This window comes from Equus caballus, chromosome 8 (assembly GCF_041296265.1).
Source record: "Equus caballus isolate H_3958 breed thoroughbred chromosome 8, TB-T2T, whole genome shotgun sequence".
Lineage (NCBI taxonomy): Eukaryota > Metazoa > Chordata > Mammalia > Perissodactyla > Equidae > Equus > Equus caballus.
Window position 1 is genome coordinate 60,300,600 of NC_091691.1, and position 17,096 is coordinate 60,317,695.

Here is a 17,096-nt window from a genome sequence, read left to right on the forward strand (position 1 = left end):
GAAAAGGGAGCTGTGAAGCTTAAACCTGTCAGCAATCAAATATCAAAAATATGGGATCACATCACTTATTGAAAAGGGATTTGGAAGATTTGAGGAAGATTGCCAATATATGATGCTAGGAATGTGTCTGCGTGTGGATACTCTAAAGACACATATCTGAGTTATTATATGCACCATATCCAGGTTTTCACCACGCACACAAATCCCAAGGGCACACAGGAACACAAGTAATTGCCCATTTAATTCCCATATTTCTCAGCACTAGAATTTGAATGACCTGAGGGCAGAGAACATATTTTATATATCTTGGTATTTCCAGGTTCTAGCATGCTGTCTGGCACATAATGAATGTTTAATAAATATTTATTGAATAAATGAATCTGTTGATTCTAATAAACTATAGCATTTATTTTTAAAATACTTGAGCATAAATAGTGTGATGGTTAGTATAATAGTTCACCCTATGGGCAATTAGAGAAAATGTGCGATATTTTAATCAGAATTACACACACTCCAAAGTTAGTTACCATTTTAAACACTCTTACCAGGAATTCTCATTCCAGAGGCAGCTTCTACAAAAGCTTTAATTATCTTTATTTCATCATAAGCACTTCTAGGGTGTGAATTGGCATAAAGGATTTAGAAATGATATTTAATTGGTACAATGAGTTTTGCCCATGATGTGTGGATGACTAGAAACACATCAGAGGTCCCTCGACTCTGTCATGAGTTTGGTCTAAGAGTCTAACAAGTGATTCTTGTTAGCCTGGGATGTTTATAACTTAGGGCTCTGTTCAACCTCCTACCCAGAAACGTGCAGAGGAGTCTGAACCTCAGGGCTCCTGGGTACAGTCTTAGGCAGCCAAAGCCAATGGACCAAGCATCTCTGGGCTTGGGTAACCTCATCCTTTCCCCACAGTTGTATCAGTTGCTGAACGTGTCATGATATAGAAAAGCTTGGGAGAAACTGCTCTAGATTATTGTTGCATCTGCCTCAGGTGAAAGTTGCACAGAAGATGCTTAGTGGAGTACCTAAAAAGACAGAGCCAGGACTTCATGGAGCTTACAAAAAACATGAATTATTGTTTTTGTGTCTGCTCTCTAATATACGCTTTTAAGTACTCAGAATTAGTTTCTAATTTGCTGTATTTAACATACAACCAGGTGGTGAAGTTGTGTGGGAAACCTGCAGTCACCATCTACCTTCAATAATCAAAGGCTACTGATATCAGCAGAAAAAAAAAATAAACAGAAACCATCAAACTAGCTTAGACAAATTTACAACATACCATCTCTAAAATATGCTAATTTATCATAATAAAAAGGAACAGTCCTTAAGGCTCTGTCAAATCTATAATTAAGAAATACTTCATGAGGAGGGTCTATATTAGTTTTCTAAGGCTGTTGTGACCAAGCACCTCAAACTGGATGGCTTAAAACAACAGAAATTTATTGTCTCACAGCTCTGGGAGCTGGAAGTCCAAAATCAAGGTGTTGACATTCCCTCTTAAGCCCGTAAGGAAATCCGGCCATGACTCTCCCTAGCTTCCAGTGGCTTGCAGGCAATTTTTGGTATTCTTTGGCTTGTGGGAGCCTCACTCTGGTCCTCTGTCATCACATGGCCTTCTCCTTGTGTGTCTTTGTCATCACATGACTGTCTTCTTATAAGGACATCAGCCATATTGGGTTAGGGGCCCACTCGACTCCAAGATGACCTCATCTTAACTTAATCAATTACATCTGCAATGACCCTATTTCTAAATAAGTTCACCTTCCGAGGTGGTAAGTATTAGGACTTCAATATATCTTTTTGAGGGGGGACGCAATTCGATCCATAACAGAGTCTATTTGTGAATTGCCCATCTGAGTTCTAGATCCCAAAAGATAGCTGATTTTTAATTTATTAATCAAAGGATACTTTTTGAGTTTCTCTTATATAATAGATAAAAATCTCAGTCTTTGTTCTCAGTGAGTTGTCAGTCTAACTATATGACAAACATGTAAGTAAGTAAACACTGTAAAGTCACTGTTTTAGTGGAGGAATATGCCTCATTATGGTGGAGCATAAAATTTAAGAGATGAAAATAGTTAGAACAGATAGTGTTACCATTTTATTGAAAATTAAAACACACATACATACACATTGCCCTGAATTCTAAAATGCTCTAAGTTCCCATTAAGAGCTTTCATCTCTCCTGAAAAGAAAGTAAGACTTTTTAATATCTTATCTCAGAGAAAATGAGGCTAATAGCATAGTAAGATGATTCAGCAATTTAGAAAGCAATTTTGGATGCAGAAAACCAGCATCCATTTATCAACTCCCACATTTCTTGCGTCATAGGAAGTAATCAGTATTGTCAGCCTCAAAAAAGAAAATATCACAATATCATTTTTGTTTTCACTGACAGATCAAATCATGTTCCAAGCCCTTCACCAAGAAAGGCTTTTTTCCTTTGAAATATGATTTATAATACGTTTAATGCTTGTGTAACCCCATTTTACTAAACACTTAAAATCAGAATGTCAGAGCAACACATTCATTTCCTATAAAGAAAAAACAAAAACAATAACAACAATAAAACCATGATTTTGCTCCTCAGAAGCACAGCTAAGGTAAGTCTGGAAAGGTATTCAGAAAAGTTCTAACTCCCGGATCGCACCGTACGGAGTCCTCAGGGGACAGAGAATCTTTGCAGCTCACCCACTTCCCCATCAACTGGTGAGCAGCCTGGTTTTCATCCTTAGGGTATCTAGGGCTCTCTTCAACACCCTCCGCACTCTGTTCTCTGAGACTCCCAAATCCTTTCTTTCCCTCCCACCCTCCAAGGTCCCTAATCTTCTCCTTGGCCTCAGAGCCAGAGGCCCGGTCATTTCTTTCCAGCAGTTTTACTTTCTCCAGTGCTGAAGAGGACTTCAGAACCATGCACTCAGAGGCATTTCTTTTGTGCATTATCCTGAAAACATCTGTCTCTTTCTTTGTTTTGAACTGCATCAGGGAGGCAGGAGGAAGCCCTCTCCTCCCTTAGTGTTCTTAACCTGGGAAGTGTCTGGTCCAAGAATTGGAATTGGGAAGTACCATGCCCCAGCTACAGAGGGAATGGGAGAAAAAAATCCTCCCATATTTAATTTTGGGGGAAGTTTAATGTCATATTAACTTAGGCGGGGGGCCATAAAGAGGCTCTGATCAAGTCCCTTTACACTGTAATCTTCTCTTTTAAATTTCACAAGATGAGGTGCTGTGAAAGAAAGAAGAAAGGAAAAAAAAGAAAGGAAGGAAGGAAGAAAAAGAAAGAATGAAAGGAGGGAAGGAGGGAGGAAAGAAAGAGAATGAGAAAGAAAGAGAAAGAAAGAAAGAGAGAGAGAGAAAGAGAGGGAGGGAAGGAGAGAGGGAGGGAGGAAGGAGGGGCTAGTGGGGGAGTGGGAGGAAGAAGGAATGAAGAAAAAAGTAAAGAAAACAGGAATTATTCTCTCACAATTTAAGAAAAGTTTGTTCCTTTATTGATAGTTTTGGGAGGAGATGAAGGATAGGAATTTCCACTATGAAGTTATGAATTGAAAGACTAGTGCTAATACTGATCATCTGTTCCCTTTGAGCCATTCATGGAAAAGTTAATATGTATCACTTTTTAACAGTAATACTAGATATATTAAATTTATTTTTAGGTAAAACAAACAAAAACCCTTAAGTCAATGATTTTTTAATCCCATGAATACCTTCTAATACCCTAAATGTCTTTATCATATCCTAAATATCTTCTAATTCTAAGAAATTTTAAAAAATAGATATTGTTCTTATTTTCTCTTACCCTCTTACCTTAAATAACTTTTTTCTGAATGACTATAATTTAGTAGTGAAGCAAATGGTCCTGACACCAGGAGTATATTGGGTAGAAAATTTTAAATGCTGTGATATAATTATCACATATGATTATAAAATAAATTCTCCAAGTCTGGTGAATAGGAATTGCCCTATGCAGATGGTGCTTGGGTGAAAGAATTTATCCCCTGGCAGGGAGCTTGCCTGGTAACTTTTTACATGGTCACCGGCCAAAGCTTTCAACCTATAGATTCAGAGATTAGATGATCAAATTTACTCAAGCTTTCATCGTAATTAATACCAATTGAATTATACCACTCTGTGAATAAGATGCTTTACTGGCATAAACAAAGTTAGTAGTCATTTCCCAAGACATGTTCTAAAATGTATTTTTTATTTCAATATGAACATAGCAGGCAAAATAATGCCCTCCTCCCCCACCAAAGATCCTATCCTGATTCTCAGAACCTACGAATACGTGACTTTACCTGGCAAAAGGGACTGCGCAGGTATGATTAAATTAAGAGGTTTGAATTGGCGAGATTTTACTTGATTATCCAGGTGGGCCCAATGTCATCAAAAAGGTCCTTGTAAGAGGAGGGGCAAGTCAGAGAAGGGGGAGAGACACAGAAGTAGACAAATGCAGACAGCGTCTAGAAGCTGGAAAAGGTAAGGAATGGATTCTCTCCTTCAGCCTCCAGAAGGAAGACAGCCTTTGATTTCAATCCTGTAAATCCCATTTCAGACTTCTGACCTCCAAACTCGAAGATAATAAATTCGTGTTGTTTCAGTCTACTAAATTTGTACTCACTTGTTACAGTAGCAACAGGAAACTAATACAATGAGAGTCACATCATTTGGTGTCAGAGAATCGATTCAGTATAACATTGGAGAGCTTAAGCTCTGAATTCAGACAGACCTGCTTAGAATGAGCTGCTCTGCCTCATGTCACGTACTACTGGTCTAGGCAATTAACATTCTCAAGCCTAAATATTTCTCATTTCTAAAATAGGAATAAAAATGGGGTTTTTTGAAAAGACTAAAGGAGGTATTTGTAAAGTACTCTAAATAGTGTCTAATTCTTAGCAAGGCCTTGCTACAAATCCTAGCCACTGTCATCACATGTTATAAATATATTAGCACGTATTTTTTTACCAGACGCTCAAGAGCGTTTTTCACTATTAGAAGACGAACACTGGAACCACCCTGTCTTAGGTAACTATTATTATCCCCTTGTTGCTGTGAAGGAAATGAAACTTCAAAAACTGAATTGAACCAAGTTATCCAGAGCCACTCTCAGAGTTTCATGGTTAAATATGAAGCAGAAGATAGAAGTGCTGAATCGGGAAAATATGATCCATCTATAACATCGCAAAACGGAGGGAAGAACAGAAGATTAAATTGTAACTTGGATCACATTTTTTTTAAATATTCTTTTTCAGAAACAAAAGCATAATCAGGCAATTCATAGTCAGCTTTCTATTACAGATACCAATCACACTCCTGCAAAACTCGACAGTAATTGACTTTCTATTCGTTTTTAAATACCTGGAGCCATAACTTTAACCTACCTTATAAAACAAATGTGGATTTTTATTTTCACATCAGGATATTTCTAAAAGGTTAGTGTGAAGTGCCTATAAATATGCAAAGATTTCAACAGCTAAGACAAACATCTCAGTAAATAACTTAATTGAGCTGTGAATATTTAGTGATTGAAATCCGATTACTTTGTGGCTTAATTTGTGTACTGCTTCACTGCTCTGCAGTCTCAGGCAATTTAACAATGTAGACAGTATATGAAGATGGAATGTTAAATAGTGACTGAGGCACTCAAAGTAAAAATGTCGATGTTGTGTTCATTTTTTTAAGCATCACTGAGTGGGAGGCAGCCTCGATTCAACAGCTCCAAGTAGGCAAAATATATAAAAGTCATGGAAGGCACAGATTCTTTCCCCCCACATTTTCGGATAATTAATTTTCCCCTCTTCTTGAATTTTGGTGATCATTAGGCTCATAAAGATTAATAGCATAGCACACAAAATCACCTTCACTCCTGTAAAAATACAATTCTCTCTATGATAGCAAATAAGTAGAGTCAGTGAGTTTTTGTGATGACCTAATGCTTTCAGAAGACATCTAAAGAGTACGGGCTCTTCTGATGAGAGATTTCTCGTTATCCTAAGATCTAGCTAAATAGATTTCTGATATTCTACAGAGCTATATACCAAGAGACTCTGAATTTTAAGAGATTGATAATAAGTTAGGTCAACAAAGAGAGCAAAGCTGAACGTTGCATGCCAAACTGAGTTTTTTCCTCAGTATGTGTCTACAAGTACATTCCAGAATATAGCTTCTATTGTCAATTCATTTTATTCGACCTTCAAAATAAAGTCATAAGTTCGTCCATCTCCACCCTCAGCACTCTAGCCTAAGTCACCTGCATTAATGCAAGGATCCCAATTTTCCCACATCAATCTCCCCCATTCTAGTCTTCTCAAAGAAGCCAAATGATCTCTTCAAAACCAATCATGTCACTACCTTCTCAAAGCCTGTCAATGTCTATCCAAAATCCCTACCATGATCCTCAGGGTCCTAGTGTTTTGACCACTACCTACCTCTCCAGGTTCATTTTCATCAATACCAGTATACCCACTTATGATTATTCAACATGTAATCACTATGACAGTGTCACTAAAATATTTTATATCCCTTTTGCCATTCTAAGTCTTTAAGTCAGCACTTTTCAATTTAGATTGGCCACACATCTGGTGCTCAACAGCCGTATGTGGCACTCATGCTGGACAGTATAGTTCTGGAAAATCAATAAGTTAGTGTCAATGCGAGTAGCAGGCAAGGAGAAACACAGGTCACTGAATAGGCTGTTTGCTTCACAAACAAGAAAATATTTTTCTAGAGTCAAAAAATTGTCTAAGAAGTAAACTTTTTCTCCAAACTAATATGTATTAATTTCTAAGCTAAATTATTTTCTGTCGATATAAATTACCGTTAGCTAGCTAATAAATTCTAATACCTTAGATTTAACAGTTGTTCCTTTTTTGAATGTTAAATTTTCACTTTGTAATGATTACATATTAGCGTTGTAAGAAATTATGAAGTTTCAATATAATTACCTCATATTAATATGTCTTTACCAACAAAGAAGTATTTCATTAAAACCATTTTTGGCATTTATAATCAAATTAATGCAACAGTAAACACAATAGCAAGTCCATAATTACTGTAATAAGTGTGGACTAAATGTAGGACTAATAACATTTATCCTTAATACATTGTAACATTGCTGTTATGGGAACTTAAAATGAATTTGAACATTTTCCAATTTTTAATTTCAATAATTTAAAAAGACTGAAAACCACTACAATTGATTGCAATGTGAGCACAGCTACATTCAATTAGTTCTTCCCTGAATTAACTTTTTGTCTGGTTGATTATACTTTTTCAACTTTTATATTACTGAGAACCAAGCCATTGCTGAGTCACGAAAGGCCATTTAAATTTGGTGGGTTTCAGTGGTCATTTGGACTTACTAAATCCAAATTTGAATGCCAGTGTCTAAACAGACTGCAGGGTCGTCTATTCCTATGGCAGAAACAACTCTTCAAATTAATGACAGGCACAGCCGGAAACAGGAGTCTAAATATCGCTTCTCTTAAACCATCTGTATTTCAAACATAGAATTAATACAAATCATAATATCTCGAAATGAAGAGCTGTTGTTGGCGAATTACTAGGAAAGAGCTCGGTTACAAGAGTTTGGCAAACCTTACTCTCTCAATATTCACATGCTTTAGTTCCAGCCTGGGTAGGCTATTTCTTGAATTCTTGATAAAAGCAAGATGTTCTCTGCTTGTAATTCATGTTTCAAGTACAGGCTGCTTTCCTAAAAGCCACATGACACTCCAGGCTGCTCATGCTTTCTCCCTTCATCATAAATGCAGAATCCCATGAAACCCTCTGTCCCTTGGAGCCCTGCCCTATGTACAGTTTCATTGTCTCTCTTCCAGCTTCTTCTGGTTTGATTCTAATATCTTTCCAAACTTCTGTTCAAGCTCGTAGATCTTCAGCTGATTTTCTACATCCTCCCTCCACTTCCATCTCCTATCTTAATTCATTTTTCCTTCTCAGGAGTTGTCTTAGCCCTCAACTTTCTGCCTATGATCATTCTTTTCTTCTTTCAATGAGTTTTTGTGACATTATAAAAATAACATTGCCCAAATCAATATGTTTTTGGACATCTGCATGAAGAAACCTGTCAACTTGTTAAAACAGGTATTTTCGTTTTCTTCAAATTGTGCAGAAGAAACGGAAGTCCCCATGTCTATAAAGCAATGCATCCTGACCCCAGTTACATGTGAGAATCACATGCTGAGACCCGGATCCTAGGTCAGATATTCTCATTTAAGTGGCCTGGGGAGGCGCTGGCCCCGTGGCCAAGTGGTTAAGTTCGTGCGCTCCACTGCAGGCGGCCCAGTGTTTCGTTGGTTCGAATACTGGGTGCGGACATGGCACTGCTCATCAAACCAGGCTGAGGCAGCATCCCACATGCCACAACTAGAAGGACCCACAACGAAGAATATACGACTATGTACCGGGGGGCTTTGGGGAGAAAAAAGGGAAAAAAAATGGCCTGGGGTGAGGTCCGAGCATCTGTATTTCTAAAAGTGATTCTAATGAACATTCATGGATAAAAACCCACCCTAAAGTGTCAGACTGTAGCACTCTGGGTAAAAAAAGCAGCCTTGAATGAGGAAATTACTACCAGCTTAGGCACTGTGGAGAGAAAGAAGTGCTAAGAGCAGATGTGAAGTGACTTGCACAGGAGGAGGGAACTGAGAATAGCCCGTGAGGCTGGGAACCAGAGAACAGGAGAAGACTGTCTATGTTAGAACTTAAAGGCCCTTTGTGAGCCATTTATACTCCGAATTGAAACCAGAATTAGTAATAGAAAGACAGTGAGGAGGTAAGCAGTGACTTAAACTAGCATCAGAGTGTAACTAAAATAATGGGTCAGGGCAAAATCAATTAAAAATGTTTTTCATATTCATATCTCAAAAGAGAGATAATAAACCAACTCTTAGAGAGATGGTCGAAATTAATGTGCAAACAAGTTAGTAAAAGAAAAAAAGTCCCTTCTCTGGACCCTGTAACTACTCCTACCAAGACGCTTCTTCGTCTTCCCTCCACAGCCCAGCCAGCGTCTCTGAGAAATATTGTCCTACTACTTCGTCTTCAATTCACTCATCCCATCACTGGCACTCTGAAGTCAGCTTCACCAAGATCAGCAGTGAGCTCTCTTTGGGTCAGTCTCATGGGCTTCTGTAGCAATCTTATAGGGACACTCAAGCAAGTTTTGACAGAGTTAACCACTCTGATGAACTCCTCTCTCTTCCCTTGGCTTTCGTGACACTGTCTTATGGAATATCCTCCTATATCTTGGAAAATCTGATTAATATTTCCTTTAATGGTTAACCTGCCCCTTGTGTCTCCTTCTTACTGTCCTCAGGATTCTGTCTTTGGCCACATCCCACCAAGCACCACACTTTACCAAGGCATTTTTATTGACTCCTATGGTTCAACTACTTTCAAGAGGCTAATGGCATACACATCGTTGTCTCCTGCCCAGATATCTAGTCCAAGCTCTAGAACTTGAACATTCCCTCATATTTTTCACAGGCACATTACATTCAATATGCTCAAAACTGAATTAAATATCTTTTCTTCCAACTTTTATTTCCAGATACCCTTAATTATCCTAGTCAGAGTTAAGAAACCATTCTTTTTTTTTTTTCTGTGAGGAAGATTCACCCTGACCTAACAACTGTAGCCAATCCTCTTCTTTTTTTGCTTGAGGAAGATTAGCCCTGAGCTAACATCTGAGCCAGTCTTTCTCTACTTTGTATGCGGGCTGCCTCCACAGCATGGCTGATGACTGGAGTAGGTCCACACCCGAGATCTGAATCCACAAACCCCAGGCCACTGGAGTGGAACACACAGAACTTTAACCCCTCAGCCGTGGGGCCAGCCCCAAGAAACCATTCTTGACTTATTTTTTTCTCTCTCTCTCCTCTACAAAATATATAATCTCACTTGACAAAGTATGGTCTAAAGACTAAAACTTGGACATCACTGAGAGCTTGTTAGCAATGCAGAATCTCAGCTCTCACCCAAGGTCTGCTGAACCAGAATCTGCATTTTTTGCTGGATCCTCTGTTTAAGGTAAAGTTTAAGAGACACTGTTCTATAACCCATGCCTTAAAAACTCTCTAATTCAACTCTTGCTCTCCATCTCTGCTGCTACTGTCATAATGTAGTCTGCAAGTTCTCAAAATTAGTTATAATTACTTGAGGGATTTTTTTTTAATACCCATGCCAGGTTCTACCCCTAGAGATTCTGATTTAATTAGTGTAGAGTGGAGCCCAGGAATTTATAATTTCAAAAACTTCCCAGGTTGTCTTACCATATAGCCAGTACTGAGAACCACGCATCTAGGCCATAATCACCTTTCAACTAGGTTATTATTATCTCGTAACTGGTTTCCCAGTCTCCAGTCTTTTCAATTTTCCTTATTCCTAGTAGAGTAATCTGTCGTAAAATCCATGTTTAGAACCTTTCAATGGCTAATGTTGACTCTGGCATTAAGCACATACACTGAAGCGGGACCTACACACCCTCCCATCGTCCATTCTCTGCTTATTTATGCAAAACCGTTTCTCACCATAACCTCTCCTCCCCTGTGCTCTTCTGCATCACAGTCAAACTGAGTTGTTTGCAGTTCACCGAATGAACTATGGCTGTTTCATACCTCTTTCTCTGCTCGTTTTTTTTTTTCACAGCTTTATAACTGATATACAAAGAACTGTACATATTTAATGTGTACAATTTGATGAGTTTGAACATATGCAAACACCCGTGATACCATGACCACAATCAAGGTAATAGACATATCCAACACCTCCAAGAGTGCCCTTGTGTCCCCGTGTTTTTTATGTTTTGTATGTACTTGTATGTGCTATTTTTTGTGGTAAGAACACAACATGAGGTCTACTCTCTTCACAAATTCTGACATACGCAATACCATATTGTTAACTATAGACACCGTCATACAGCAGATATCTAGAACTTATTCATCTAGCATAACTGAAACTTTATACCCATTAAGTAACTCCTCATTTCTCCCAACCCCCAATCCCTAACCCCTGGCAACCACTATTATAGTCTCTGTTTCTAAGAATTTGACTCTTTTAGATACCTTATATATGTGGAATCATGCAGTATTTGTTCTTCTGTGACTGGCTTATTTCATTTAGCATAATGTTCTCAAGCTTCATCAATGTTGTCACAAATGGCAGGATTTCTCTCTTTCACATTTTCTTTATCCATTCGTCTGTCAATGGACTCTTGGATTGCTTCCATATCTTGGTTATTGCTACAATGAGCATGCCTCTGCTTTTAATGTCCCCTCTACCTGTAATGGTCTTCTGGCCCTGATACTAAAGATCTGCTCTTTGAATACTCAGTTTGGGTATCACATTCTCTGTTACAGCTGTCTTGATCCTACCCTTCCCTACTTGTGGCAGAATTGACTACTCCATCCTTTTACCCCTGCTATACTTTTTGCATATCTACAATATTGCGCTAGAGTTGTATTGTAATTGTTTCTACGCCTGTCTCCTTCTATCAGTCTGCAAGTTGGGGCAAGAGCCATATCCAATTCAGATAATTTCGTATCTCCAGAGTATCATGTATAGTAGGGACCTAATAAGTGCTTATGCAATATATATACCAAGGAATAACATCAAATTTATACTTATATAGTCTTAAACTTTTTAAAAAGAATGTATTTCACTGTGTAGAATACTTACCTTTGTCACAATAATGTGACAATATCTAAATATCTAAATTGTCAGCCTCAAAAGACTGACTGAATTTTTATCTTAAGACATTAGCTTCTTGCCCTACTGTAAGATTGGAGAGAGGTCAGATTCAAACCAGGTGTTGTCTAACTCCCAAGGCTCCATTCTTAAACACTGCCCTCTACTAATTCTTTACAATCAAGGGATGATGACTAAATGTCATCTGAGTGCTGCAAACCATTGGTGGTATAATAATATTCCAATCAATCTTACAGTCAAACAAGAAACTGATTATCTTAAGATAAAAATTCAGTCTTTTGATGCTGAAAATTTAGATGCTTGGACACATCTGGTTAATTCACAGAACTTTTACTTTTCATCAAGATGACTTGTCATTATAAATGTCATAACATAAACACAACCCAACTTGAACTGCTCCAGCATTTCTAAAAGGACCTCAAAGCACTCATTGCTCTCTCAGAAGTGTAATGTTGATTTTGATATACTATCATCTTTTGTGTGATGCTCTATAATTAAAAACTTATGATGTTTCATTACAAGGATATAAAGCTAGAAAACAGAAAGTTGTATTGGTGAGAAATCTTAAAGTTTCTTTTTGAAGAACCTAGAAAACTGGGAAATACCGCTGATATTGAAGTCACACCTGTGGACTGAGGAACTGGTGTTGATACAACACTTTATGCTCTAAGGAAAATAAGATAAATGGACATCCAGACTCCTGGTATGAAGGCAGAACATAGCAAGGAAGAAGTAATGGCAATGAAGTCTGCCCACTAATAAGAAGTCAGGAAAGCTACAGGATTAAGAACTTGGTTTTTTCCCCCAAAGGATTGAATGTTGTGTGTGCTGGGGCTATGTAAAGCCTAGAGCAACTTGGTTCAGTAATGGTGCCTTCCTGACAGTTATTTCATGAAGTCTATTCCCGGATAAGTCATTTTAGAATACAGATGCTAGCATTAAACTTTTTCTTGAAGAATTTGCTAATGAGTCAGAATTTTCCTTTTCCTAGAGCCTCCCACTCACCCTACTCTACTACCCTGACAGTTTCATTGTCTTTCCTTGCAAAAGAAGGGTTTAGGCTATTTACCAAGCTATGCACCTAGTAGATATCATTATTCATACTTTTATATATTCTTGTTTTATATACAGCAATCATTTTCCAAAACATATTACTAATTTGAATTGTGGTATCTATCCCTCTAACTAATTAATTATTTGATGCTAGTGTTCCCTGATTGACCACTGTAAACAGAGAACACAGAAATTTGATCAAACACATTTGTATGCAGTCAAATCATCTCAACAAAGTGATGTGGAGCATACATCATGTGTTATCTACACAAATAGGAATTAAATGATTAAACTACAAAACTCCAGCAGTAGACAACCAAAATATAACCATAAAAATTTCTTGTTTTGTTTGCTTGTTCATTTAATAACTAGAGTTATTTTATTTTATTTATAAAAGCCACCATTCTTTGCTATAAAATTGAAAACTAATAATGGAAAAAGAAGAGGGAGGAAAGATATTTTTCCAAAGAAGATATACAGATGGCCAACAGGCACATGAAAAGATGTTCAATATCACTGGTTACCAGGGAAATGCAAATCAAAATCACAATGAGATATCACCTCATGACTAACAGAATGGCTATGATTAAAACAGGCAAAAAATAACGAATGTTGGAGAGGATGTGGAGAAAAATGAACCCTCAGACATTGCTGGTGGGAATGTAAACTGGTGCGGCCACTAGGGAAATAGTATGGAGGTTCCTCAAATATTAAAAATAGAAATACCATATGATCAAGCTATTCCATTTCTGGGTATTTATCCAAACACACTAACTCAAAAAAATATATGCACCCTTATGTGCATCACAATATTATTCACAATAGCCAAGACTTAGAAACTACCTAAGTGCCCCTCAAAGTATGAACAGATAAAGAAGATACAACAGAATACTACTCAGCCAAAAAAGACACAAAATCGTGCCATTTGCAACAACATGACTGGACCTTGAGGGTATTATGCTAAGCAAAATAAGTCAGACTTGGTTGAAAGACAAATATATGTCTTTGACTCATATGTAGAAGATGAATAAACACATAGATACAGAGAAGAGATTGGTGGTCACCAGTCGGCAAGGGGAGTGGGGAGAGGGAGAAAGTGGTAAAGCGGCACATGTGTACCGTGATGAATGACAACTAGACTTTCGGCGGTGAACATGATGTAGTCAACACAAAAGTCAAAATATAATGAAGTACACCTGAAATTTATCTAACGTTATAAATCAATGTTACGTCAATAAAAAATTTTTAAAAAGAGGTCAAGCTTAGAAATATATCCTTTTGTAACATTAAGTAAAGCTTTCAGCAGTTACTTAGAATACAGGTATTGGAAGTAACATTAAATGTCTCTATATTTAGATATGTATCTTTTGTTTTTTAAGAGTAGTTCCTAACTTTAAGAAACTTCCTTTCTTTTTTTTTTTTTAGGAAGATTAACCCTGAGCTAACATCTGCTGCCAATCCTCCTCTTTTCTTGCTGAGGAAGACTGGCCCGGAGCTAACATCCATGCCCCTCTTCCTCTACTTTATATGTGGGATGCCTACCACAGCATGGCTTGACAAACAGTGCATAGGTTCACACCCGGGATCTGAACCGGCAAACCCTGGGCCACTGAAGCAGAACGTGCAAACTTCACCCCTGTGCCACTGTGCCAGCCCCTAGGTATGTATCTTAACTATAATTTTCTGTATATATTGATATTAACCTTTGATTCAACTATTTAACAAAACACATGCAATTCAGCCATGTGATTCGATTTATTCCCAATTACTTCTGGTTTTCTTTTTTTTTCATTGAAATTTTTGTTGAGCTAATTGTAGATTCATAGGCCTTTGTAAGAAATGATGCAGAAAGATCCCTTTTACAATTTTCTCAATTTCCACCAAAGGTAACATTGCACAAAATTATAATATAATATCACAACCAGCATATTAACATTGATAAAATCCACCAATTTTATTGAAATTTCCCCAGTTTTAGTCATAATCATTTTTGTGTGTGCACTGAGCTCTGTATAGTTTTATTACTTCTGTAGTATTGAGTATCCACCATCACAATATACTAAACAGTTCCAGCCCCACAAGAATCCTTCAGGTTTTACCTTTATAACTGCATCCTCCACCCTCCTCCCCCACTCCCATTCCTAACCTCTGGCAACCATTCATCTGTTTTCCATTTCTAAAATTTTAATTTTGTCATTTCAAAATGTTGTATAAAAGCAATAATACGATACATAATCTTTTCAGATTGGCTTTTTTCTGCTGGAGATTCATTCAAGTTCTTGCATGCATCAATACTCCATTCATCCTTTTTATTGCTGAGTAATATTCCATGGTGTATACTTACCACACTTTGTTTAACCATTCACCTGTTGAAACACATCTTAGCTGATTCTAGTTTTTGGCTAATTCTCTGGAATAAATGCTCAGGAGTTCATTTGCTGAGTCATATAACAGTTGCATGTTTGGCTTTATAAGAAACTACCAAACTATTTTCTATGGTGGCTGCAACCTTTTATATTCTTACTAGCCATACATGAGTGTTCCACTTTCTCTGGATGCTCGCCAGCATTTCATGTTGTCACTATTTTTAATTTTATTTTAGTCATTCTGATAAGAGTGTAGTGATATCTCGTAGTTCTAATTTGCATTCCCCTGATGGATAATGCTATCTAACATCTTTTGAGATGCTTATTTATCATCTGTATACCCTTTTTGCTAAAATGTTTATTAACGTATTTTGCCCATTTTCTAATTAGACTGTTTAGTTTTATGCTGTTGAATTGTGAGTGTTCTTTATATATTCTAGATACCAGTCCTTCGTTGGAGACGTGATTTGGAAATGTTTTGACCCAGTTGTAGCTTGTCTTTTTACCCAATTCACACAAGCTTTCACAGAGAAAAAGTTTAAATTTTAGTGAGGTCCAATGTATCAGGTTATAGACTGTGCTTTTGGTTTCAAGTCTAAGAAATCTTTGTCTAGCCCTTGATCCCAAAATTTTTCTCCTGTTTTTTCTAAAAGTTTTATAGTTTTACTTTTTACTTTTAGTGCTATGATCTACTTTTAGTTAGTTTTTGTATACGGTGTGCATTTTAGGTCAAGGTTCTTTTTTTTTTCGCTCGTGGATGTTCAATTGTTCTAGCAGCCTGTGTTGAAAAAGCTATCTTTTCTCCATTGAATTAGTTTTATACCTTCATCAAAAATCGACTGGGGATGATTGTGTGGATGTATCTCTGGTATTCTATCTACTCTGATCCATTGATCTATATGTCTATGCTTCCACCAATACCACACTGTCTTCATTACTGTAGCGACATAGTAAGGCTTAATACCAGATAGAGTAATTTCTCCCACTTTATTCTTTGCCAGATTATTTTAGCTCTTTTAAGGTCTGTGCCTTTGCGAAGAAATTTTAGAATAAGCTTGTCTATGTCTAACCCTCCCAAAAAAACTTGCTAATATCTTTTGATAGAAATTTCTTGATTTTATTTCAAAAATACCAACTAAAGAGCTATTTTAGTTATTACTAAAAACTGGTACTTAAAAAAGACGGACTCATGGACGAACGCAGGCATCTTGATGAATGTGCTCCTGTTCAGATGCTCCACAGTTATATGAGGGGACGGTCATGCTTTGTCCCAGTAGTAAGATTATAGGTCTCAAAGGCATACATCAGGTAATTCAGTAACTCAAGTTTTTTCTTTCATATAGACAGCCATGATAAACATGATGATTTTCAGACATATGTCTCATGAAAAAGGAATGGTAATACCTACCTATGTTTCTACTCTTGCAGGACTAAAATTAAATGTATCTTTTCTCTTACTTTTTTGGAGAAAGAACTGGTATCTTACTAATAGTCATTATTTTACACTGACTAGCTTTAAGCTTTCATTCACATTCATCATAATTAGAATCAGAGTTCTATGTGAGGCACTAGTAGCTTCCTTTAGAAAATCAAACAGATTGTAATTAGGAATTGATGTGATATTTGGCAGAACCGTGGAGGCTTCTGGGTCACTTTCTGCATGTTCTTTGTGAGGAGCCATTCATATGAAGCAGCTTGAGCTCCAAAAGGACATTTGACTGGTAAATTGACTTGATTGATTCAAATTTGATTACATACTGGAAATACGTTTAGTTCAAGTTAAGCACATTAATATATATGGGTTAGAATAAAGACCCAATTGATTGTTATTCATTAATGAAACTGAATGACTTCAACAAAACATTAATGAAGAAAAGACATTGGTTTGCATAATTCATTTGAAAAAATTAATTAATTGTTGTATTAAGGGCAGCTTGTTCCAC